Here is a 26,536-nt window from a genome sequence, read left to right as displayed (position 1 = left end):
CTCCTGCAACCCGTTACTTTGATGCTAGATGAACGAACGTCTCTCCACTTGCTCAGTTCTGAGAGATAAGTGTGTGTGAAAGCCGTCCTTCAACTAGCTTGTTGAGAACACAAAGTTACTTTTCAGTTGCAAACTGCATTCCATACATATATATGGGGAGGTACTAGCTACAACTCGGTTTTACAGTGAAAACTGCAGGAACTTCAAACTGAAACTAGGAAACAGACTGAGAAAGCAGAGAAAAACTGTCCCCTGCAACCCGTTCCCTTGGTGCTAGATGAACGAACGTCTCTCCACTTGCTCAGTTCTGAGAGATAAGTGTGTGTGAAAGCCGTCCTTCACCTAGCATGTTGGGAACACAAAGTTTCTTTTCAGTAGCAAACTCCACTCCATACATATATATGGGGATGTACTAGCTCCAACTCTGTTTTACAGTGAAAACTGCAGGAACTCAAACCGGCACTAGGAAACAGACTGAGAAAGAAGAGAAAAAGTGACACCTGCAACCCGTTACTTTGATGCTAGATGAACGAACGTCTCTCCACTTGCTCAGTTCTGAGAGATAAGTGTGTGTGAAAGCCGTCCTTCAACTAGCTTGTTGGGAACACAAAGTTACTTTTCAGTTTCAAACTGCATTCCATACATATATATGGGGAGGTACTAGCTACAACTCGGTTTTACAGTGAAAACTGCAGGAACTTCAAACCGAAAAGAGGAAACAGACTGAGAAAGCAGAGAAAAACTGTCCCCTGCAACCCGTTCCCTTGGTGCTAGATGAACGAACGTCTCTCCACTTGCTCAGTTCTGAGAGATAAGTGTGTGTGAAAGCCGTCCTTCACCTAGCTTGTTGGGAACACAAAGTTTCTTTTCAGTAGCAAACTCCACTCCATACATATATATGGGGAGGTACTAGCTCCAACTCGGTTTTACAGTGAAAACTGCAGGAACTTCAAACCGGCACTAGGAAACAGACTGAGAAAGTAGAGAAAAAGTGTCTCCCGCAACCCGTTCCCTTGATGCTAGATGAACGAATGTCTCTCCACTTGCGCAGTTCTGAGAGATAATTGGGTTTGAAAGCCGTCCTTCACCTAGCTTGTTGGGACCACAAAGTTTCTTTTCAGTTGCAAACTCCACTCCATAAATATATATGGGGATGTACTAGCTCCAACTCGGTTTTACAGTGAAAACGGCAGGAACTTCAAACCGGCACTAGGAAACAGACTGAGAAAGCAGAGAAAAAGTGTCTCCTGCAACCCGTTCCCTTGGTGCTAGATGAACGAACGTCTCTCCACTTGCTCAGTTCTGAGAGATAAGTGTGTGTGAAAGCCGTCCTTCACCTGGCTTGTTGGGAACACAAAGTTTCTTTTCAGTTGCAAACTGCATTCCATACATATATATGGGGAGGTATTAGCTCCAACTCGGTTTTACAGTGAAAACTGCAGGAACTTCAAACCGACACTAGGAAACAGACTGAGAAAGCAGAGAAAAAGTGTCCCCTGCAACCCGTTCCCTTGGTGCTCGATGAACGAACGTCTCTCCACTTTCTCAGTTCTGAGGGATAAGTGTGTGTGAAAGCCGTACTTCACCTAGCTTGTTGGGAACACAAAGTTTCTTTTCAGTTGCAAACTCCACTCCATAAATATATATGGGGAAGTACTAGCTCCAACTCGGTTTACAGTGAAAACTGCAGGAACTTCAAACCGGCACTAGGAAAAAGACTGAGAAACCAGAGTAAAAGTTTCCCCTGCAACCCGTTCCTTTGGTGCTAGATGAACGAATGTCTCTGTACACGCTCAGTTCTGAGAGATATGTGTGTGTGAAAGCCGACCTTCACCTAGCTTGTTGGGAACACAAAGTTACTTTTAAGTTGCAAACTCCATTCCATACATATATATTGGGAGGTACTTGCTCCAACTCGGTTTTACACTGAAAACTGCAGGAACTTCAAATCGGCACTAGGAAACAGACTGAGAAAGCAGAGAAAAAGTGTCTCCTGCAACCCGTTCCCTTGGTGCTAGATGAACGATCGTCTATCCACTTGCTCAGTTCTGAGAGAAAAGTGTGTGTGACAGCCTTCCTTCACCTAGCTTGTTGGGACCACAAAGTTTCTTTTCAGTTGCAAACTCCACTCCATAAATATATATGGGGATGTACTAGCTCAAACTCGGTTTTACAGTGAAAACTGCAGGAACTTCAAACCGGCACTAGGAAACAGACTGAGAAAGCAGAGAAAAAGTGTCTCCTGCAACCCGTTCCCTTGGTGCTATATGAACGAACGTCTCTCCACTTGCTCAGTTCTGAGAGATAAGTGTGTGTGAAAGCCGTCCTTCACCTAGCTTGTTGGGAACACAAAGTTTCTTTTCAGTTGCAAACTGCATTCCATACATATATATGGGGAGGTATAAGCTCCAACTCGGTTTTACAGTGAAAACTGCAGGAACTTCAAACCGACACTAGGAAACAGACTGAGAAAGCAGAGAAAAAGTGTCCCCTGCAACCCGTTCCCTTGGTGCTAGATGAACGAACGTCTCTCCACTTGCTCAGTTCTGAGAGATAAGGGTGTGTGAAAGCCGTCCTTCACCTAGCTTGTTGGGAACACAAAGTTTCTTTTCAGTAGCAAATTTCACTCCATAAATATATATGGGGAGGTACTAGCTCCAACTCGGGTTTACAGTGAAAACTGCAGGAACTTCAAACCGGCACTAGGAAACAGACTGAGAAAGTAGAGAAAATGTGTCTCCCGCAACCCGTTCCCTTGGTGTTATATGAACGAACGTCTCTCCACTTGCTCAGTTCTGAGAGAAAATTGGGTTTGAAAGCCGTCCTTCACCTAGCTTGTTGGTACCCCAAAGTTTCTTTTCAGTTGCAAACTCCACTCCAAAAATATATATGGGGATGTACTAGCTCCAACTCTGATTTACAGTGAAAACTGCAGGAACTTCAAACCGGCACTAGGAAACAGACTGAGAAAGCAGAGTAAAAGTGTCTCCTGTAACCCGTTCCCTTGGTGCTAGATGAACGAACGTCTCTCCACTTGCTCATTTCTGAGAGATAAGTGTGTGTGAAAGCCGTCCTTCACCTAGCTTGTTGGGACCACGAAGTTTCTTTTCAGTTGCAAACTCCACTCCATAAATATATATGGGGATGTACTAGCTCCAACTCGGTTTTACAGTGAAAACGGCAGGAACTTCAAACCGGCACTAGGAAAAAGACTGAGAATCCAGATTAAAAGTTTCTCCTGCAACCCGTTCCTTTGATGCTAGATGAACGAACGTCTCTGTACACGCTCAGTTCTGAGAGATATGTGTGTGAAAGCCGTCCTTCACCTAGCTTGTTGGGAACACAAAGTTACTTTTAAGTTGCAAACTCCATTCCATACATATATATTGGGAGGTACTTGCTCCAACTCGGTTTTACAGTGAAAACTGCAGGAACTTCAAACCGGCACTAGGAAAAAGACTGAGAAAGCAGAGAAAAAGTGTCTCCTGTAACCCGTTCCCTTGGTGCTAGATGAACGAACGTCTCTCCACTTGCTCAGTTCTGAGAGATAAGTGTGTGTGAAAGCCGTCCTTCACCTAGCTTATTGGGACCACAAAGTTTCTTTTCAGTTGCAAACTCCACTCCATAAATATATATGGGGATGTACTAGCTCCAACTCGGTTTTACAGTGAAAACTGCAGGAACTTCAAACCGGCACTAGGAAAAAGACTGAGAATCCAGATTAAAAGATTCTCCTGCAACCCGTTCCTTTGATGCTAGATGAACGAACGTCTCTGTACACGCTCAGTTCTGAGAGATATGTGTGTGTGAAAGCCGTCCTTCACCTTGCTTGTTGGGAACACAAAGTTACTTTTAAGTTGCAAACTCCATTCCATACATATATATTGGGAGGTACTTGCTCCAACTCGGTTTTACAGTGAAAACTGCAGGAACTTCAAACCGGCACTAGGAAACAGACTGAGAAAGCAGTGAAAAAGTGTCTCCTGCAACCCGTTCCCTTGGTGCTAGATGAACGATCGTCTCTCCCCTTGCTCAGTTCTGAGAGAAAAGTGTGTGTGACAGCCTTCCTTCACCTAGCTTGTTGGGACCACAAAGTTTCTTTTCAGTTGCAAACTCCACTCCATAAATATATATGGGGAGGTACTAGCTCCAACTCGGTTTTACAGTGAAAACGGCAGGAACTTCAAACCGGCACTAGGAAAAAGACTGAAAAAGCAGAGAAAAAGTGTCTCCTGTAACCCGTTCCCTTGGTGCTAGATGAACGAACGTCTCTCCACTTGCTCAGTTCTGAGAGATAAGTGTGTGTGAAAGCCGTCCTTCACCTAGCTTATTGGGACCACAAAGTTTCTTTTCAGTTGCAAACTCCACTCCATAAATATATATGGGGATGTACTAGCTCCAACTCGGTTTTACAGTGAAAACGGCAGGAACTTCAAACCGGCACTAGGAAAAAGACTGAGAATCCAGATTAAAAGTTTCTCCTGCAACCCGTTCCTTTGATGCTAGATGAACGAACGTCTCTGTACACGCTCAGTTCTGAGAGATATGTGTGTGTGAAAGCCGTCCTTCACCTTGCTTGTTGGGAACACAAAGTTTCTTTTCAGTTGCAAACTCCATTCCATACATATATATTGGGAGGTACTATCTCCAACTCGGTTTTACAGTGAAAACTGCAGGAACTTCAAACCGGCACTAGGAAACAGACTGAGAAAGCAGAGAAAAAGTGTCTCCTGCAACCCATTCCCTTGGTGCTAGATGAACGATCGTCTCTCCCCTTGCTCAGTTCTGAGAGAAAAGTGTGTGTGACAGCCTTCCTTCACCTAGCTTGTTGGGACCACAAAGTTTCTTTTCAGTTGCAAACTCCACTCCATAAATATATATGGGGATGTACTAGCTCAAACTCGGTTTTACAGTGAAAAATGCAGGAAGTTCAAACCGGCACTAGGAAACAGACTGAGAAAGCAGAGAAAAAGTGTCTCCTGCAACCCGTTCCCTTGGTGCTATATGAACGAACGTCTCTCCACTTGCTCAGTTCTGAGAGATAAGTGTGTGTGAAAGCCGTCCTTCACCTAGCTTGTTGGGAACACAAAGTTTCTTTTCAGTTGCAAACTGCATTCCATACATATATATGGGGAGGTATTAGCTCCAACTCGGTTTTACACTCAAAACTGCAGGAACTTCAAACCGGCACTTGGAAACAAAATGAGAAAGCAGAGAAAAAGTGTCTCCTGCAACCCGTTCCCTTGGTGCTAAATGAACGAAAGTCTCTCCACTTGCTCAGTTCCGAGAGATAAGTGTGTGAGAAAGCCGTCCTTCACCTAGCTTGTTGGGAACACAAAGTTTCTTATCAGTTGCAAACCCCATTCCAAACATATATATGGGGAGGTACATGCTCCAACACGGTTTTACAGTGAAAACTGCAGGAACTTCAAACCGGCACTAGGAAACAGACTGAGAAAGCAGAGAAAAAGTGTCTCCTGCAACCCGTTCCCTTGGTGCTAGATGAACGAACGTCTCTCCACTTGCTCAGTTCTTAGAGATAACTGTGTGTGAAAGCCGTCCTTCACCTAGCTTGTTGGGAACACAAAGTTTCTTATCAGTTGCAAACTCCATTCCAAACATATATATGGGGATGTACTAGCTCCAACTCGGTTTTACAGTGAAAACTGCAGTAATTTCAAACCGGCACTAGGAAGCAGACTGAGAAAGCAGAGAAAAAGTGTCTCCTGCAAACCGTTCCCTTGGTGCTAGATGAACGATCGTCTCTCCACTTGCTCAGTTCTGAGAGATAAGTGGGTTTAAAAGCCGTCTTTCACCTAGCTTGTAGGGACCACAAAGTTCCTTTTCAGTTGCAAACTCCACTCCATAAATATATATGGGGATTTACTAGCTCCAACTCGGTTTTACAGTGAAAACTGCAAGAACTTCAAACCGGCACTAGGAAAAAAACTGAGAAACCAGAGTAAAAGTTTCCCCTGCAACCCGTTCCTTTGGTGCTAGATGAACGAATGTCTCTGTACACGCTCAGTTCTGAGAGATATGTGTGTGTGAAAGCCGTCCTTCACCTAGCTTGTTGGGAACACAAAGTTTCTTTTCTGTTGCAAACTCCATTCCATACATATATAAGGGGAGGTACAAGCTCCAACTCGGTTTTACACTCAAAACTGCAGGAACTTCAAACCGGCACTTGGAAACAAAATGAGAAAGCAGAGAAAAAGTGTCTCCTGCAACCCGTTCCCTTGGTGCTAAATGAACGAAAGTCTCTCCACTTGCTCAGTTCCGAGAGATAAGTGTGTGAGAAAGCCGTCCTTCACCTAGCTTGTTGGGAATACAAAGTTTCTTATCAGTTGCAAACCCCATTCCAAACATATATATGGGGAGGTACATGCTCCAACACGGTTTTACAGTGAAAACTGCAGGAACTTCAAACCGGCACTAGGAAACAGACTGAGAAAGCAGAGAAAAAGTGTCTCCTGCAACCCGTTCCCTTGGTGCTAGATGAACGAACGTCTCTCCACTTGCTCAGTTCTTAGAGATAAGTGTGTGTGAAAGCCGTCCTTCACCTAGCTTGTTGGGAACACAAAGTTTCTTATCAGTTGCAAACTCCATTCCAAACATATATATGGGGATGTACTAGCTCCAACTCGGTTTTACAGTGAAAACTGCAGTAATTTCAAACCGGCACTAGGAAGCAGACTGAGAAAGCAGAGAAAAAGTGTCTCCTGCAAACCGTTCCCTTGGTGCTAGATGAACGATCGTCTCTCCACTTGCTCAGTTCTGAGAGATATGTGTGTGTGAAAGCCGTCCTTCACCTAGCTTGTTGGGAACACAAAGTTTCTTTTCTGTTGCAAACTCCATTCCATACATATATAAGGGGAGGTACAAGCTCCAACTCGGTTTTACACTCAAAACTGCAGGAACTTCAAACCGGCACTTGGAAAAAAATGAGAAAGCAGAGAAAAAGTGTCTCCTGCAACCCGTTCCCTTGGTGCTAAATGAACGAAAGTCTCTCCACTTGCTCAGTTCCGAGAGGTAAGTGTGTGAGAAAGCCGTCCTTCACCTAGCTTGTTGGGAACACAAAGTTTCTTATCAGTTGCAAACCCCATTCCAAACATATATATGGGGAGGTACATGCTCCAACACGGTTTTACAGTGAAAACTGCAGGAACTTCAAACCGGCACTAGGAAACAGACTGAGAAAGCAGAGAAAAAGTGTCTCCTGCAACCCGTTCCCTTGGTGCTAGATGAACGAACGTCTCTCCACTTGCTCAGTTCTTAGAGATAAGTGTGTGTGAAAGCCGTCCTTCACCTAGCTTGTTGGGAACACAAAGTTTCTTATCAGTTGCAAACTCCATTCCAAACATATATATGGGATGTACTAGCTCCAACTCGGTTTTACAGTGAAAACTGCAGTAATTTCAAACCGGCACTAGGAAAAAGACTGAGAATCCAGAGTAAAAGATTCTCCTGCAACCCGTTCCTTTGGTGCTAGATGAACGACCGTCTCTGTACACGCTCAGTTCTGAGAGATATGTGGGTGTGAAAGCCGTCCTTCACCTAGCTTGTTGGGAACACAATGTTACTTTTAAGTTGCAAACTCCATTCCATACATATATATTGGGAGGTACTAGCTCCAACTCGGTTTTACAGTGAAAACTGCAGGAACTTCAAACCGGCACTAGGAAACAGACTGAGAAAGCAGAGAAAAAGTGTCTCCTGCAACCCGTTCCCTTGGTGCTAGATGAACGAACGTCTCTCCACTTGCTCAGTTCTGAGAGATAAGTGTGTGTGAAAGCCGTCCTTCACCTAGCTTGTTGGGAACACAAAGTTTCTTTTCAGTTGCAAACACCATTCCATACATATATATAGGGAGGTACTAGCTCCAACTCGGTTTTACAGTGAAAACTGCAGGAACTTCAAACCGGCACTAGGAAACAGACTGAGAAAGCAGAGAAAAAGTGTCACCTGCAACCCGTTCCCTTGGTGCTAGATGAACGAACGTCTCTCCACTTGCTCATTTCCGAGAGATAAGTGTGTGTGAAAACCGTCCTTCACCTAGCTTGTTGGGAACACAAAGTTGCTTTTCAGTTGCAAACTCCATTCCATAAATATATATGGGGATGTACTAGCTCTAACTCGGTTTTACAGTGAAAACTGCAGGAACTTCAAACAGGCACTAGGAAAAAGACTGAGAAAACAGAGTAAAAGTTTCCCCTGCAACCCGTTCCTTTGGTGCAAGATGAACGAATGTCTCTGTATACGCTCAGTTCTGAGAGATATGTGTGTGTGAAAGCCGTCCTTCACCTAGCTTGTTGGGAACACAAAGTTACTTTTAAGTTTCAAACACCATTCCATACATATATATGGGGAGGTACTAGCTCCAACTCGGTTTTACAGTGAAAACTGCAGGAACTTCAAACCGGCACTAGGAAACAGACTGAGAAAGCAGAGAAAAAGTGTCTCCTGCAACCCGTTCCCTTGGTGCTAGATGAACGATCGTCTCTCCACTTGCTCAGTTCTGAGAGATAATTGTGTGTGACAGCCGTACTTCACCTAGCTTGTTGGGAACACAAAGTTTCTTTTCAGTTGCAAACTCCATTCCTTACATATATACGGGGAGGTACTAGCTCCAACTCGGTTTTACAGTGAAAACTGCAGGAACTTCAAACCGGCACTAGGAAACAGACTGAGAATGCAGAGAAATAGTGTCTCCTGCAACCCGTTCACTTGGTGCTAGATGAACGAACGTCTCTCCACTTGCTCAGTTCCGAGAGGTAAGTGTGTGTGAAAGCCGTCCTTCATATAGCTTGTAGGGAACACAAAGTTTCTTTTCAGTTGCAAACTCCATTCCATACATATATATGGGGAGGTACTAGCTCCAACTCGGTTTTACAGTGATAACTGCAGGAACATCAAACCGGCACTAGGAAACAGACTGAGAGAGCAGAGAAAAAGTGTTTCCTGCAACCCGTTCCCTTGGTGCTAGATGAACGAATGTCTCTCCACTTGCTCAGTTCTGAGAGATATGAGTGTGTGAAAGCCGTCCTTCACCTAGCTTGTTGGGAACATAAAGTTTCTTTTCAGTTGCAAACTCCATTCCGTACATATATATTGGGAGGTACTAGCTCCAACTCGGTTTTACAGTGAAAACTGCAGGAACTTCAAACCGGCACTAGGAAACAGACTGAGAAAGCAGAGAAAAAGTGTCTCCTGCAACCCGTTCCCTTGGTGCTAGATGAACGAACGTCTCTGTACACGCTCAGTTCTGAGAGATAAGTGTGTGTGAAAGCCTTCCTTCACCTAGCTTGTTGGGACCACAAAGTTTCTTTTCAGTTGCAAACTCCACTCCATATATATATATGGGGATGTACTAGCTCAAACTCGGTTTTACAGTGAAAACTGCAGGAACTTCAAACCGGCACTAGGAAACAGACTGAGAAAGCAGAGAAAAAGTGTCTCCTGCAACCCGTTCCCTTGGTGCTAGATGAACGATCGTCTCTCCACTTGCTCAGTTCTGAGAGATAAGAGTGTGTGACAGCCGTACTTCACATAGCTTGTTGGGAACACAAAGTTTCTTTTCAGTTGCAAACTCCATTCCTTACATATATACGGGGAGGTACTAGCTCCAACTCGGTTTTACAGTGAAAACTGCAGGAACTTCAAACCGGCACTAGGAAACAGACTGAGAAAGCAGAGAAATAGTGTCTCCTGCAACCCGTTCACTTGGTGCTAGATGAACGAACTTCTCTCCACTTGCTCAGTTCCGAGAGGTAAGTGTGTGTGAAAGCCGTCCTTCATATAGCTTGTAGGGAACACAAAGTTTCTTTTCAGTTGCAAACTCCATTCCATACATATATATGGGGAGGTACTAGCTCCAACTCGGTTTTACAGTGAAAACTGCAGGAACTTCAAACCGGCACTAGGAAAATGAATGAGAAAGCAGAGAAAAGTGTCTCCTGCCACCCGTTCCCTTGGTGCTAGATGAACGAACGTCTCTCCACTTTCGCAATTCTGAGGGATAAGTGTGTGTGAAAGCCGTCCTTCACCTAGCTTGTTGGGACCACAAAGTTTCTTTTCAGTTGCAAACTCCACTCCATAAATATATATGGGGATGTACTAGCTCCAACTCGGTTTTACAGTGAAAACTGCAGGAATTTCAAACCGGCACTAGGAAAAAGAATGAGAAACCAGAGTAAAAGTTTCCCCTGCAACCCGTTCCTTTGATGCTAGATGAACGAATGTCTCTGTACACGCTCAGTTCTGAGAGATATGTGTGTGTGAAAGCCGTCCTTCACCTAGCTTGTTGGGAACACAAAGTTACTTTTAAGTTGCAAACTCCATTCCATAAATATATATTGGGAGGTACAAGCTCCAACTCGGTTTTACAGTGAAAACTGCAGGAACTTCAAACCGGCACTAGGAAACAGACTGAGAAAGCAGAGAAAAAGTGTCTCCTGCAACCCGTTCCCTTGGTGCTAGATGAATGAACGTCTCTCCACTTGCTCAGTTCCTAGAGGAAATTGTGTGTGAAAGCCGTCCTTCACCTAGCTTGTTGGGAACACAAAGTTTCTTTTCAGTTGCAAACTCCATTCAATACATATATATGGGGAGGTACTGGCTCCAACTGGGTTTTACAGTGAAAACTGCAGGAACATCAAACCGGCACTAGGAAACAGACTGAGAAAGCCTAGAAAAAGTGTCTCCTGCAAACCGTTCCCTTGGTGCTAGATGAACGAACGTCTCTCCTCTTGCTCAGTTCTGAGAGATATGAGTGTGTGAAAGCCGCCCTTCACCTAGCTTGTTGGGAACACAAAGTTTCTTTTCAGTTGCAAACTCCATTCCATACATATATATTGGGAGGTACAAGCTCCAACTCGGTTTTTGGGTGAAAACTGCAGGAACTTCAAACCGGAACACGGAAAAAGACTGAGAAAGCAGAGAAAAAGTGTCCCCTGCAACCCGTTCCCTTGGTGCTAGATGAACGAACGTCTCTCCACTTGCTCAGTTCTGAGAGAGAAGTGTGTGTGAAAGCCGTCCTTCACCTAGCTTGTTGGGAACACAAAGTTTCTTTTCAGTAGCAAATTCCTCTCCATACATATATATGGGGAGGTACTAGCTCCAACTCGGATTTACAGTGAAAACTGCAGGAACTTCTAACCGGCACTAGGAAACAGACTGAAAAAGTAGAGAAAAAGTGTCTCCCGCAACCCGTTCCCTTATTGCTGGATGAACGAATGTCTCTCCACTTGCTCAGTTCTGAGAGATATGTGTGTGTGAAAGCCGTCCTTCACCTAGCTTGTTTGGAACACAAAGTTTCTTTTCAGTTGCGAACTCCATTCCATACATATATATTTGGATGTACAAGCTCCAACTCGGTTTTACAGAGAAAACTGCAGGAAATTCAAACCGGCACTAGGAAACAGACTGAGAAAGCAGAGAAAAACTGTCTCCCGCAACCCGTTCCCTTGGTGCTAGATGAACGAACGTCTCTCCACTTGCTCAGTTGTGAGAGATAAGTGTGTGTGAAAGCCGTCCTTCACCTAGCTTGTTGGGAACACAAAGTTTCTTTTCAGTTGCCAACTCCGTTCCATACATATATATGGGGAGTTACAAGCTCCAACTCGGGTTTACAGTGAAAACGGCAGGAACTTCTAACCGGCACTAGGAAACAGACTGAGAAAGCAGAGAAAAAGTTTCTCCTGCAACCCGTTCCCTTGGTGCTAGATGAACGAACGTCTATCCACTTGCTCAGTTCTGAGAGATAAGTGTGTGTGAAAGCCGTCCTTCAACTAGCTTGTTGGGAACACAAAGTTTCTTTTTAGTTGCAAACTCCATTCCATACATATATATTGGGAGGTACTAGCTCCAACTCGGTTTTACAGTGAAAACTGCTGGAACTTCAAACCGACACTAGGAAACAGACTGAGAAAGCAGAGAAAAAGTGTCCCCTGCAACCCGTTCCCTTGGTGCTAGATGAACGAACGTCTCTCCACTTGCTTAGTTCTGAGAGGTAAGTGTGTGTGAAAGCCGTCCTTCATATAGCTTGTAGGGAACACAAAGTTTCTTTTCAGTTGCAAACTCCATTCCATACATATATATGGGGAGGTAATAGCTCCAACTCGGTTTTACACTGAAAACTGCAGGAATTTCAAACCGGCACTAGGAAAATGAATGAGAAAGCAGAGAAAAGTGTCTCCTGCCACCCGTTCCCTTGGTGCTAGATGAACGAACGTCTCTCCACTTTCTCAATTCTGAGGGATAAGTGTGTGTGAAAGCCGTCCTTCACCTAGCTTGTTGGGACCACAAAGTTTCTTTTCAGTTGCAAACTACACTCCATAAATATATATGGGGATGTACTAGCTCCAACTCGGTTTTACAGTGAAAACTGGAGGAATTTCAAACCGGCACTAGGAAAAAGAATGAGAAACCAGAGTAAAAGTTTCCCCTGCAACCCGTTCCTTTGGTGCTAGATGAACGAATGTCTCTGTACACGCTCAGTTCTGAGAGATATGTGTGTGTGAAAGCCGTCCTTCACCTAGCTTGTTGGGAACACAAAGTTACTTTTAAGTTGCAAACTCCATTCCATACTTATTTATTGGGAGGTACTAGCTCCAACTCTGTTTTACAGTGAAAACTGCAGGAACTTCAAACCAGCACTAGGAAACAGACTGAGAAAGCAGAGAAATAGTGTCTCCTGCAACCCGTTCCCTTGGTGCTAGATGAAAGAACGTCTCTCCACTTGCTCAGTTCCTAGAGGAAATTGTGTGTGAAAGCCGTCCTTCACCTAGCTTGTTGGGAACACAAAGTTTCTTTTCAGTTGCAAACTCCATTCAATACATATATATGGGGAGGTACTGGCTCCAACTGGGTTTTACAGTGAAAAATGCAGGAACTTCAAACCGGCACTAGGAAACAGACTGAGAAAGCAGAGAAAAAGTGTCTCCTGAAACCCGTTCCCTTGTTGCTAGATAAATGAAAGTCTCTCCACTTGCTCAGTTCTGAGAGATAATTTTGTGTGAAAGCAGTCCTTCACCTAGCTTGTTGGGAACACAAAGTTTCTTTTCAGTTGCAAACTCCATTCCTTACATATAGACGGGGAGGTACTAGCTCCAACTCGGTTTTACAGTGAAAACTGCAGGAACTTCAAACCGGCACTAGGAAACAGACTGAGAAAGTAGAGAAAAAGTGTCTCCCGCAACCCGTTCCCTTATTGCTAGATGAACGAATGTCTCTCCACTTGCTCAGTTCTGAGAGATATGTGTGTGTGAAAGCCGTCCTTCACCTAGTTTGTTGGGAACATAAAGTTTCTTTTCAGTTGCAAACTCCATTCCATACATATATATGGGGATGTACAATCTCCAACTCGGTTTTACAGTGAAAACTGCAGGAAATTCAAACCGACACTAGGAAACAGACTGAGAAAGCAGAGAAAAACTGTCTCCTGCAACCCGTTCCCTTGGTGCTAGATGAACGATCGTCTCTCCACTTGCTCAGTTCTTAGAGATAAGTGTGTGTGACAGCCGTCCTTCACCTAGCTTGTTTGGAACACAAAGTTTCTTTTCAGTAGCAAACTCCATTCCATACATATATATGTGGAGGTACTAGCTCCAACTCGGTTTTACAGTGAAAACTGCAGGAACTTCAAACCGGGACTAGGAAACAGACTGAGAAAGCAGAGAAAATGTGTCTCCTGCAACCCGTTCCTTTGGTGCTAGATGAACGAACGTCTCTCCACTTGCTCAGTTCTGAGAGATAAGTGTGTGTGAAAGCGGTCCTTCATCTAGCTTGTTGGGAACACAAATTTTCTTTTCAGTTGCAAACACCATTCCATACATATATATGTGGAGGTACTAGCTCCAACTCGGTTTTACAGTGAAAACTACAGAAACATCAAACGGGCACTAGGAAACAGACTGAGAAATCAGAGAAAAAGTGTCTCCTGCAACCCGTTCCCTTGGTGCTAGATGAACGAAAGTCTCTCCACTTGCTCAGTTCTGAGAGATAAGTGTGTGTGAAAGCCGTCCTTCACCTAGCTTGTTGGGAACACAAAGTTTCTTTTCAGTTGCAAACACCATTCCATACATATATATAGGGAGGTAATAGCTCCAACTCGGTTTTACAGTGAAAACTGCAGGAACTTCAAACCGGCACTAGGAAACAGACTGAGAAACAGAGAAAAAGTGTCTCCTACAACCCGTTCCCTTGGTGCTAGATGAACGAACGTCTCTCCACTTGCTCAGTTCTGAGAGATAAGTGTGTGTGAAAACCGTCCTTCACCTAGCTTGTTGGGAACACAAAGTTTCTTTTCAGTTGCAAACACCATTCCATACATATATATAGGGAGGTACTAGCTCCAACTCGGTTTTACAGTGAAAACTGCAGGAACTTCAAACCGGCACTAGGAAACAGACTGAGAAAGCAGAGAAAAAGTGTCTCCTGCAACCCGTTCCATTGGTGCTAGATGAACGAACGTCTCTCCACTTGCTCAGTTCCGAGAGTTAAGTGTGTGTGAAAGCCGTCCTTCACATAGCTTGTTGGGAACACAAAGTTTCTTTTCAGTTGCAAACTCCATTCCATACATATATATGGGGAGGTACTAGCTCCAACACGGTTTTACAGTGAAAACTGCAGGAACTTCAAACCGGCACTAGGAAACAGACTGAGAAAGCAGAGAAAAAGTGTCACCTGCAAACCGTTCCCTTGGTGCTAGATGAACGAACGTCTCTCCACTTGCTCATTTCCGAGAGATAAGTGTGTGTGAAAACCGTCCTTCACCTAGCTTGTTGGGAACACAAAGTTTCTTTTCAGTTGCAAACTCCATTCCATAAATATATATGGGGATGTACTAGCTCCAACTCGGTTTTACAGTGAAAACTGCAGGAATTTCAAACCGGCACTAGGAAAAAGAATGAGAAACCAGAGTAAAAGTTTCCCCTGCAACCCGTTCCTTTGGTGCTAGATGAACGAATGTCTCTGTACACGCTCAGTTCTGAGAGATATGTGTGTGTGAAAGCCGTCCTTCACCTAGCTTGTTGGGAACACAAAGTTACTTTTAAGTTGCAAACTCCATTCCATACATATATATTGGGAGGTACTAGCTCCAACTCGGTTTAACAGTGAAAACTGCAGGAACTTCAAACCGGCACTAGGAAACAGACTGAGAAAGCAGAGAAAAAGTGTCTCCTGCAACCCGTTCCCTTGGTGCTAGATGAACGATCGTCTCTCCACTTGCTCAGTTCTGAGAGATAAGAGTGTGTGACAGCCGTACTTCACATAGCTTGTTGGGAACACAAAGTTTCTTTTCAGTTTCAAACTCCATTCCTTACATATATACGGGGAGGTACTAGCTCCAACTCGGTTTTACAGTGAAAACGGAAGGAACTTCAAACAGGCACTAGGAAACAGACTGAGAGAGCAGAGAAAAAGTGTCTCCTGCAACCCGTTCCCTTGGTGCTAGATGAACGAATGTCTCTCCACTTGCTCAGTTCTGAGAGATATGAGTGTGTGAAAGCCGTCCTTCACCTAGCTTGTTGGGAACACAAAGTTTCTTTTCAGTTGCAAACTCCACTCCATATATATATATGGGGATGTACTAGCTCAAACTCGGTTTTACAGTGAAAACTGCAGGAACTTCAAACCGGCACTAGGAAACAGACTGAGAAAGCAGAGAAAAAGTGTCTCCTGCAACCCGTTCCCTTGGTGCTAGATGAACGATCGTCTCTCCACTTGCTCAGTTCTGAGAGATAAGAGTGTGTGACAACCGTACTTCACCTAGCTTGTTGGGAACACAAAGTTTCTTTTCAGTTGCAAACTCCATTCCTTACATATATACGGGGAGGTACTAGCTCCAACTCGGTTTTTGGGTGAAAACTGCAGGAACTTCAAACCGGCACACGGAAACAGACTGAGAAAGCAGAGAAAAAGTGTCTCCTGCAACCCGTTCCCTTGGTCCTAGATGAACGAACGTCTCTCCACTTTCTCAATTCTGAGAGATAAGTGTGTGTGAAAGCCGTCCTTCAACTAGCTTGTTGGAAACACAAAGTTTCTTTTTAGTTGCAAACTCCATTCCATACATATATATTGGGAGGTACTAGCTCCAACTCGGTTTTACAGTGAAAACTGCTGGAACTTCAAACCGACACTAGGAAACAGACTGAGAAAGCAGAGAAAAAGTGTCCCCTGCAACCCGTTCCCTTGGAGCTAGATGAACGAACGTCTCTCCACTTGCTCAGTTCTGAGAGTTAAGTTTGTGTGAACGCCGTCCTTCATATAGCTTGTAGGGAACACAAAGTTTCTTTTCAGTTGCAAACTCCATTCCATACATATATATGGGGAGGTACTAGCTCCAACTCGGTTTTACACTGAAAACTGCAGGAACTTCAAACCGGCACTAGGAAAATGAATGAGAAAGCAGAGAAAAGTGTCTCCTGCCACCCGTTCCCTTGGTGCTAGATGAACGAACGTCTCTCCACTTTCTCAACTCTGAGGGATAAGTGTGTGTGAAAGCCGTCCTTCACCTAGCTTGTTGGGACCACAAAGTTTCTTTTCAGTTGCAAACTCCACTCCATAAATATATATGGGGATGTACTAGCTCCAACTCGGTTTTACAGTGAAAACTGCAGGAATTTCAAACCGGCACTAGGAAAAAGAATGAGAAAAAAGAGTAAAAGTTTCCCCTGCAACCCGTTCCTTTGGTGCTAGATGAACGAATGTCTCTGTACACGCTCAGTTCTGAGAGATATGTGTGTGTGAAAGCCGTCCTTCACCTAGCTTGTTGGGAACACAAAGTTACTTTTAAGTTGCAAACTCCATTCCATACATATATATTGGGAGGTACAAGCTCCAACTCGGTTTTACAGTGAAAAATGCAGGAACTTCAAACCGGCACTAGGAAACAGACTGAGAAAGCAGAGAAAAAGTGTCTCCTGCAACCCGTTCCCTTGGTGCTAGATGAACGATCGTCTCTCCACTTGCTCAGTTCTGAGAGATAAGAGTGTGTGACAGCCGTACTTCACATAGCTTGTTGGGAACACAAAGTTTCTTTTCAGTTTCAAACTCCATTCCTTACATATATACGGGGAGGTACTAGCTCCAACTCGGTTTTACAGTGAAAACGGAAGGAACTTCAAACAGGCACTAGGAAACAGACTGAGAAAGCAGAGAAAAAGTGTCTCCTGCCACCCGTTCCCTTGGTGCTAGATGAACGAACGTCTCTCCACTTTCTCAATTCTGAGGGATAAGTGTGTGTGAAAGCCGTCCTTCACCTAGATTGTTGGGAACACAAACTTTCTTTTCAGTTGCAAACTCCATTCCATACATATATATTGGGAGGTACTAGCTCCAACTCGGTTTAACAGTGAAAACTGCAGGATCATCAAACCGGCACTAGGAAACAGACTGAGAAAGCAGAGAAATAGTGTCTCCTGCAACCCGTTCCCTTGGTGCTAGATGAAAGAACGTCTCTCCACTTGCTCAGTTCCTAGAGGAAATTGTGTGTGAAAGCCGTCCTTCACCTAGCTTGTTGGGAACACAAAGTTTCTTTTCAGTTGCAAACTCCATTCAATACATATATATGGGGAGGTACTGGCTCCAACTGGGTTTTACAGTGAAAACTGCAGGAACTTCAAACCGGCACTAGGAAACAGACTGAGAAAGCAGAGAAAAAGTGTCTCCTGAAACCCGTTCCCTTGTTGCTAGATAAACGAACGTCTCTCCACTTGCTCAGTTCTGAGAGATAATTGTGTGTGAAAGCCGTCCTTCACCTAGCTTGTTGGGAACACAAAGTTTCTTTTCAGTTGCAAACTCCATTCCTTACATATAGACGGGGAGGTACTAGCTCCAACTCGGTTTTACAGTGAAAACTGCAGGAACTTCAAACCGGCACTAGGAAACAGACTGAGAAAGTAGAGAAAAAGTGTCTCCCGCAACCCGTTCCCTTATTGCTAGATGAACGAATGTCTCTCCACTTGCTCAGTTCTGAGAGATATGTGTGTGTGAAAGCCGTCCTTCACCTAGTTTGTTGGGAACACAAAGTTTCTTTTCAGTTGCAGACTCCATTCCATACATATATATGGGGATGTACAATCTCCAACTCGGTTTTACAGTGAAAACTGCAGGAAATTCAAACCGACACTAGGAAACAGACTGAGAAAGCAGAGAAAAACTGTCTCCTGCAACCCGTTCCCTTGGTGCTAGATGAACGATCGTCTCTCCACTTGCTCAGTTCTGAGAGATATGAGTGTGTGAAAGCCGTCCTTCACCTAGCTTTTTGGGAACACAAAGTTTCTTTTCAGTTGCAAACTCCTTTCCATACATATATATTGGGAGGTACTAGCTCCAACTCGGTTTTTGGGTGAAAACTGCAGGAACTTCAAACCGGCACACGGAAACAGATTGAGAAAGCAGAGAAAAAGTGTCTCCTGCAACCCGTTCCCTTGGTCCTAGATGAACGAACGTCTCTCCACTTTCTCAATTCTGAGAGATAAGTGTGTGTTAAAGCCGTCCTTCAACTAGCTTGTTGGGAACACAAAGTTTCTTTTTAGTTGTAAACTCCATTCCATACATATATATTGGGAGGTACTAGCTCCAACTCGGTTTTACAGTGAAAACTGCTGGAACTTCAAACCGACACTAGGAAACAGACTGAGAAAGCAGAGAAAAAGTGTCCCCTGCAACCCGTTCCCTTGGTGCTAGATGAACGAACGTCTCTCCACTTGCTCAGTTCTGAGAGGTAAGTTTGTGTGAAAGCCGTCCTTCATATAGCTTGTAGGGAACACAAAGTTTCTTTTCAGTTGCAAACTCCATTCCATACATATATATGGGGAGGTACTAGCTCCAACTCGGTTTTACACTGAAAACTGCAGGAACTTCAAACCGGCACTAGGAAAATGAATGAGAAAGCAGAGAAAAGTGTCTCCTGCCACCCGTTCCCTTGGTGCTAGATGAACGAACGTCTCTCCACTTTCTCAACTCTGAGGGATAAGTGTGTGTGAAAGCCGTCCTTCACCTAGCTTGTTGGGACCACAAAGTTTCTTTTCAGTTGCAAACTCCACTCCATAAATATATATGGGGATGTACTAGCTCCAACTCGGTTTTACAGTGAAAACTGCAGGAATTTCAAACCGGCACTAGGAAAAAGAATGAGAAAGCAGAGAAAAAGTGTCTCCTGCAACCCGTTCCCTTGGTGCTAGATGAACGATCGTCTCTCCACTTGCTCAGTTCTGAGAGATAAGAGTGTGTGACAGCCGTACTTCACCTAGCTTGTTGGGAACACAAAGTTTCTTTTCAGTTGCAAACTCCATTCCTTACATATATACGGGGAGGTACTAGCTCCAACTCGGTTTTACAGTGAAAACGGCAGGAACTTCAAACAGGCACTAGGAAACAGACTGAGAAAGCAGAGAAAAAGTGGCTCCTGCCACCCGTTCCCTTGGTGCTAGATGAACGAACGTCTCTCCACTTTCTCAATTCTGAGGGATAAGTGTGTGTGAAAGCCGTCCTTCACCTAGATTGTTGGGAACACAAACTTTCTTTTCAGTAGCAAACTCCATTCCATACATATATATTGGGAGGTACTAGCTCCAACTCGGTTTAACAGTGAAAACTGCAGGAACTTCAAACCGGCACTAGGAAACAGACTGAGAAAGCAGAGAAATAGTGTCTCCTGCAACCCGTTCCCTTGGTGCTAGATGAAAGAACGTCTCTCCACTTGCTCAGTTCCTAGAGGAAATTGTGTGTGAAAGCCGTCCTTCACCTAGCTTGTTGGGAACACAAAGTTTCTTTTCAGTTGCAAACTCCATTCAATACATATATATGGGGAGGTACTGGCTCCAACTGCGTTTTACAGTGAAAAATGCAGGAACTTCAAAACGGCACTAGGAAACAGACTGAGAAAGCAGAGAAAAAGTGTCTCCTGAAACCCGTTCCCTTGTTGCTAGATAAACGAACGTCTCTCCACTTGCTCAGTTCTGAGAGATAATTGTGTGTGAAAGCCGTCCTTCACCTAGCTTGTTGGGAACACAAAGTTTCTTTTCAGTTGCAAACTCCATTCCTTACATATAGACGGGGAGGTTCTAGCTCCAACTCGGTTTTACAGTGAAAACTGCAGGAACTTCAAACCGGCACTAGGAAACAGACTGAGAAAGTAGAGAAAAAGTGTCTCCCGCAACCCGTTCCCTTATTGCTAGATGAACGAATGTCTCTCCACTTGCTCAGTTCTGAGAGATATGTGTGTGTGAAAGCCGTCCTTCACGTAGTTTGTTGGGAACACAAAGTTTCTTTTCAGTTGCAAACTCCATTCCATACATATATATGGGGATGTACAATCTCCAACTCGGTTTTACAGTGAAAACTGCAGGAACTTCAAACCGGCACTAGGAAACAGACTGAGAAAGCAGAGAAATAGTGTCTCCTGCAACCCGTTCCCTTGGTGCTAGATGAAAGAACGTCTCTCCACTTGCTCAGTTCCTAGAGGAAATTGTGTGTGAAAGCCGTCCTTCAGCTTGCTTGTTGGGAACACAAAGTTTCTTTTGAGTTGCAAACCCCATTCCATAGATATATATTGGGAGGTACTAGCTCCAACTCGGTTTTACAGTGAAAACTGCAGGAACTTCAAACCGGCACTAGGAAAAATACTGAGAATCCAGAGTAAAAGTTTCTCCTGCAACCCGTTCCTTTGGTGCTAGATGAACGAACGTCTCTGTACATGCTCAGTTCTAGAGATATGTGTGTGTGAAAGCAGTCCTTCAACTAGCTTGTTGGGAACACAAAGTTTCTTTTCAGTTGAAAACTCCATTCCATACATATATATTGGGAGGTATTAGCTCCAACTCGGTTTTACAGTGAAAACTGCAGGAACTTCAAACTGGCACTAGGAAAATGACTGAGAAAGCATAGAAAAAGTGTCTCCTGCAACCCGTTCCCTTGGTGCTAGATGAACGAACGTCTCTCCACTTGCTCAGGTCTGAGAGATATGAGTGTGTGAAAGCCGTCCTTCACCTAGCTTGTTGGGAACACAAAGTTTCTTTTCAGTTGCAAACTCCTTTCCATACATATATATTGGGAGGTACTAGCTCCAACTCGGTTTTTGGGTGAAAACTGCAGGAACTTCAAACCGGCACACGGAAACAGATTGAGAAAGCAGAGAAAAAGTGTCTCCTGCAACCCGTTCCCTTGGTCCTAGATGAACGAACGTCTCTCCACTTTCTCAATTCTGAGAGATAAGTGTGTGTGAAAGCCGTCCTTCAACTAGCTTGTTGGGAACACAAAGTTTCTTTTTAGTTGCAAACTCCATTCCATACATATATATTGGGAGGTACTAGCTCCAACTCGGTTTTACAGTGAAAACTGCTGGAACTTCAAACCGACACTAGGAAACAGACTGAGAAAGCAGAGAAAAAGTGTCCCCTGCAACCCGTTCCCTTGGTGCTAGATGAACGAACGTCTCTCCACTTGCTCAGTTCTGAGAGATATGTGTGTGTGAAAGCCGTCCTTCACCTAGCTTGTTGGGAACACAAAGTTTCTTTTCAGTAGCAAATTCCTCTCCATACATATATATGGGGAGGTACTAGCTCCAACTCGGATTTACAGTGAAAACTGCAGGAACTTCAAACCGGCAGTAGGAAACAGACTGAGAAAGTAGAGAAAAAGTGTCTCCCGCAACCCGTTCCCTTATTGCTAGATGAACGAATGTCTCTCCACTTGCTTAGTTCTGAGAGATATGTGTGTGTGAAAGCCGTCCTTCACCTAGCTTGTTTGGAACACAAAGTTTCTTTTCAGTTGCAAACTCCATTCCATAAATATATATGGGGATGTACAAGCTCCAACTCGGTTTTACAGTGAAAACTGCAGGAAATTCAAACCGGCACTAGGAAACAGACTGAGAAAGCAGAGGAAAACTGTCTCCCGCAACCCGTTCCCTTGGTGCTAGATGAACGAACGTCTCTCCACTTGCTCAGTTCTGAGAGATAAGTGTGTGTGAAAGCCGTCCTTCACCTAGCTTGTTGGGAACACAAAGTTTCTTTTCAGTTGCCAACTCCGTTCCATACATATATATGGGGAGTTACAAGCTCCAACTCGGTTTTACAGTGAAAACGGCAGGAACTTCTAATCGGCACTAGGAAACAGACTGAGAAAGCAGATAAAAAGTTTCTTCTGCAACCCGTTCCCTTGGTGCTAGATGAACGAACGTCTCTCCACTTGCTCAGTTCTGAGAGATAAGTGTGTGAGAAAGCCGTCATTCAGCTTGCTTGTTTTGAACACAAAGTTTCTTTTGAGTTGCAAACCCCATTCCATACATATATATTGGGAGGTACTAGCTCCAACTCGGTTTTACAGTGAAAACTGCAGGAACTTCAAACCGGCACTAGGAAAAATACTGAGAATCCAGAGTAAAAGTTTCTCCTGCAACCCGTTCCTTTGGTGCTAGATGAACGAACGTCTCTGTACATGCTCAGTTCTAGAGATAAGTGTGTGTGAAAGCCGTCCTTCAACTAGCTTGTTGGGAACACAAAGTTTCTTTTCAGTTGAAAACTCCATTCCATACATATATATTGGGAGGTACTAGCTCCAACTCGGTTTTACAGTGAAAACTGCAGGAACTTCAAACTGGCACTAGGAAACACACTGAGAAAGCAGAGAAAAACTGTCTCCTGCAACCAGTTCCATTGGTGCCAGATGAACGATCGTCTCTCCACTTGCTCAGTTTTGAGAGATAAGTGTGTGTGACAGCCGTACTTCAACTAGCTTGTTGGTAACACAAAGTTTCTTTTCAGTTGCAAACTCCATTCCATACATATATATGGGGAGGTACTAGCTCCAACTCGGTTTGACAGTGAAAACTGCAGGAACTTCAAACCGGCACTACGAAACAGACTGAGAATGCAGAGAAAATGTGCCTCCTGCAACCCGTTCTCATGGTGCTAGATGAACGAACGTCTTTCCACTTGCTCAGTTCTGAGAGATATCACCCTGTGAAAGCTTTCCTTCACCTAGCTTGTTGGGAACACAAAGTTACTTTTCAGTTGCGAACTCCTTTCCATACATATATATGGGTAGGTACTAACTCCAACTCCGTTTTAGAGTGAAAACTGCAGGAACTTCATACCGGCACTAGGAAACAGACTGAGAAAGCAGAGAAAAAGTGTCTCCTGCAACACGTTCCCTTGGTGCTAGATGAACGAACGTCTCTCAACTTTCTCAATTCTGAGAGATAAGTGTGTGTGAAAGCCGTCCTTCAACTATCTTGTTGGGAACACAAAGTTTCTTTTTAGTTGCAAACTCCATTCCATACATATATATTGGGAGGTACTAGCTCCAACTCGGTTTTACAGTGAAAACTGCTGGAACTTCAAACCGACACTAGGAAACAGACTGAGAAAGCACAGAAAAAGTGTCTCCTGCAACCCGTTCCCTTGGTGCTAGATGAACGAACGTCTCTCCACTTGCTCAGTTCTGAGAGATAAGTGTGTGTGAAAGCCGTCCTTCACCTAGCTTGTTGGGAACACAAAGTTTCTTTTCAGTAGCAAATTCCTCTCCATACATATATATGGGGCGGTACTAGCTCCAACTCGGATTTACAGTGAAAACTGCAGGAACTTCAAACCGGCAGTAGGAAACAGACTGAGAAAGTAGAGAAAAAGTGTCTCCCGCAACCCGTTCCCTTATTGCTAGATGAACGAATGTCTCTCCACTTGCTCAGTTCTGAGAGATATGTGTGTGTGAAAGCCGTACTTCACCTAGCTTGTTTGGAACACAAAGTTTCTTTTCAGTTGCAAACTCCATTCCATACATATATATGGGGATGTACAAGCTCCAACTCGGTTTTACAGTGAAAACTGCAGGAAATTCAAACCGGCACTAGGAAATAGACTGAGAAAGCAGAGAAAAACTGTCTCCCGCAACCCGTTCCCTTGGTGCTAGATGAACGAACGTCTCTCCACTTGCTCAGTTCTGAGAGATAACTGTGTGTGAAAGCCGTCCTTCACCTAGCTTGTTGGGAACACAAAGTTTCTTTTCAGTTGCCAACTCCGTTCCATACATGTATATGGGGAGTTACAAGCTCCAAATCGGTTTTACAGTGAAAACGGCAGGAACTTCTAACCGGCACTAGGAAACAGACTGAGAAAGCAGATAAAAAGTTTCTCCTGCAACCCGTTCCCTTGGTGCTAGATGAACGAACGTCTCTCCACTTGCTCAGTTCTGAGAGATAAGTGTGTGTGAAAGCCGTCCTTCAGCTTGCTTGTTGGGAACACAAAGTTTCTTTTGAGTTGCAAACCCCATTCCATACATATATATTGGGAGGTACTAGCTCCAACTCGGTTTTACAGTGAAAACTGCAGGAACTTCAAACCGGCACTAGGAAAAATACTGAGAATCCAGAGTAAAAGTTTCTCCTGCAACCCGTTCCTTTGGTGCTAGATGAACGAACGTCTCTGTACATGCTCAGTTCTAGAGATAAGTGTGTGTGAAAGCCGTCCTTCAACTAGCTTGTTGGGAACACAAAGTTTCTTTTCAGTTGAAAACTCCATTCCATACATATATATTGGGAGGTACTAGCTCCAACTCGGTTTTACAGTGATAACTGCAGGAACTTCAAACTGGCACTAGGAAACACACTGAGAAAGCAGAGAAAAACTGTCTCCTGCAACCAGTTCCATTGGTGCTAGATGAACGATCGTCTCTCCACTTGCTCAGTTTTGAGAGATAAGTGTGTGTGACAGCCGTACTTCAACTAGCTTGTTGGTAACACAAAGTTTCTTTTAAGTTGCAAACTCCATTCCATACATATATATGGGGAGGTACTAGCTCCAACTCGGTTTGACAGTGAAAACTGCAGGAACTTCAAACCGGCACTACGAAACAGACTGAGAATGCAGAGAAAATGTGCCTCCTGCAACCCGTTCTCATGGTGCTAGATGAACGAACGTCTTTCCACTTGCTCAGTTCTGAGAGATATCACTCTGTGAAAGCTTTCCTTCACCTAGCTTGTTGGGAACACAAAGATACTTTTCAGTTGCGAACTCCTTTCCATACATATATATGGGTAGGTACTAACTCCAACTCCGTTTTAGAGTGAAAACTGCAGGAACTTCAAAACGGCACTAGGAAACAGACTGAGAAAGCAGAGAAAAAGTGTCTCCTGCAACCCGTTCCCTTGGTGCTAGATGAACGAACGTCTCTCCACTTGCTCAGTTCTGAGAGATAAGTGTGTGTGAAAGCCGTCCTTCACCTAGCTTGTTGGGAACACAAAGTTTCTTTTCAGTTGCCAACTCCGTTCCATACATCTATATGGGGAGTTACAAGCTCCAACTCGGTTTTACAGTGAAAACGGCAGGAACTTCTAACCGGCACTAGGAAACAGACTGAGAAAGCAGAGAAAATGTGTCTCCTGCAACTCGTTCCCTTGGTGCTAGATGAACTAACGTCTCTCCATTTGCTCAGTTCTGAGAGATAAGTGTGTGTGAAAGCCGTCCTTCAACTTGCTTGTTGGGAACACAAAGTTTCTTTTCAGTTGCCAACTCCGTTCCATACATATATATGGGGAGTTACAAGCTCCAACACGGTTTTACAGTGAAAACGGCAGGAACTTCTAACCGGCACTAGGAAACAGACTGAGAAACAGATAAAAAGTTTCTCCTGCAACCCGTTCCCTTGGTGCTAGATGAACGAACGTCTCTCCACTTGCTCAGTTCTGAGAGATAAGTGTGTGTGAAAGCCGTCCTTCAGCTTGCTTGTTGGGAACACAAAGTTTCTTTTGAGTTGCAAACCCCATTCCATACATATATATTGGGAGGTACTAGCTCCAACTCGGTTTTACAGTGAAAACTGCAGGAACTTCAAACGGGCACTAGGAAAAATACTGAGAATCCAGAGTAAAAGTTTCTCCTGCAACCCGTTCTTTGGTGCTAGATGAACGAACGTCTCTGTACATGCTCAGTTCTAGAGATAAGTGTGTGTGAAAGCCGTCCTTCAACTAGCTTGTTGGGAACACAAAGTTTCTTTTCAGTTGAAAACTCCATTCCATACATATATATTTGGAGGTACTAGCTCCAACTCGGTTTTACAGTGATAACTGCAGGAACTTCAAACTGGCACTAGGAAACACACTGAGAAAGCAGAGAAAAACTGTCTCCTGCAACCAGTTCCATTGGTGCTAGATGAACGATCGTCTCTCCACTTGCTCAGTTTTGAGAGATAAGTGTGTGTGACAGCCGTACTTCAACTAGCTTGTTGGTAACACAAAGTTTCTTTTAAGTTGCAAACTCCATTCCATACATATATATGGGGAGGTACTAGCTCCAACTCGGTTTGACAGTGAAAACTGCAGGAACTTCAAACCGGCACTACGAAACAGTCTGAGAATGCAGAGAAAATGTGCCTCCTGCAACCCGTTCTCATGGTGCTAGATGAACGAACGTCTTTCCACTTGCTCAGTTCTGAGAGATATCACTCTGTGAAAGCTTTCCTTCACCTAGCTTGTTAGGAACACAAAGTTACTTTTCAGTTGCGAACTCCTTTCCATACATATATATGGGTA

The sequence above is a fragment of the Camelus dromedarius genome, unplaced genomic scaffold (genome assembly GCF_036321535.1).
Source record: "Camelus dromedarius isolate mCamDro1 unplaced genomic scaffold, mCamDro1.pat HAP1_SCAFFOLD_161, whole genome shotgun sequence".
NCBI lineage: Eukaryota > Metazoa > Chordata > Mammalia > Artiodactyla > Camelidae > Camelus > Camelus dromedarius.
The sequence above is the reverse complement of the archived record's forward strand: the minus strand, read 5'-3'. Positions refer to the sequence as shown.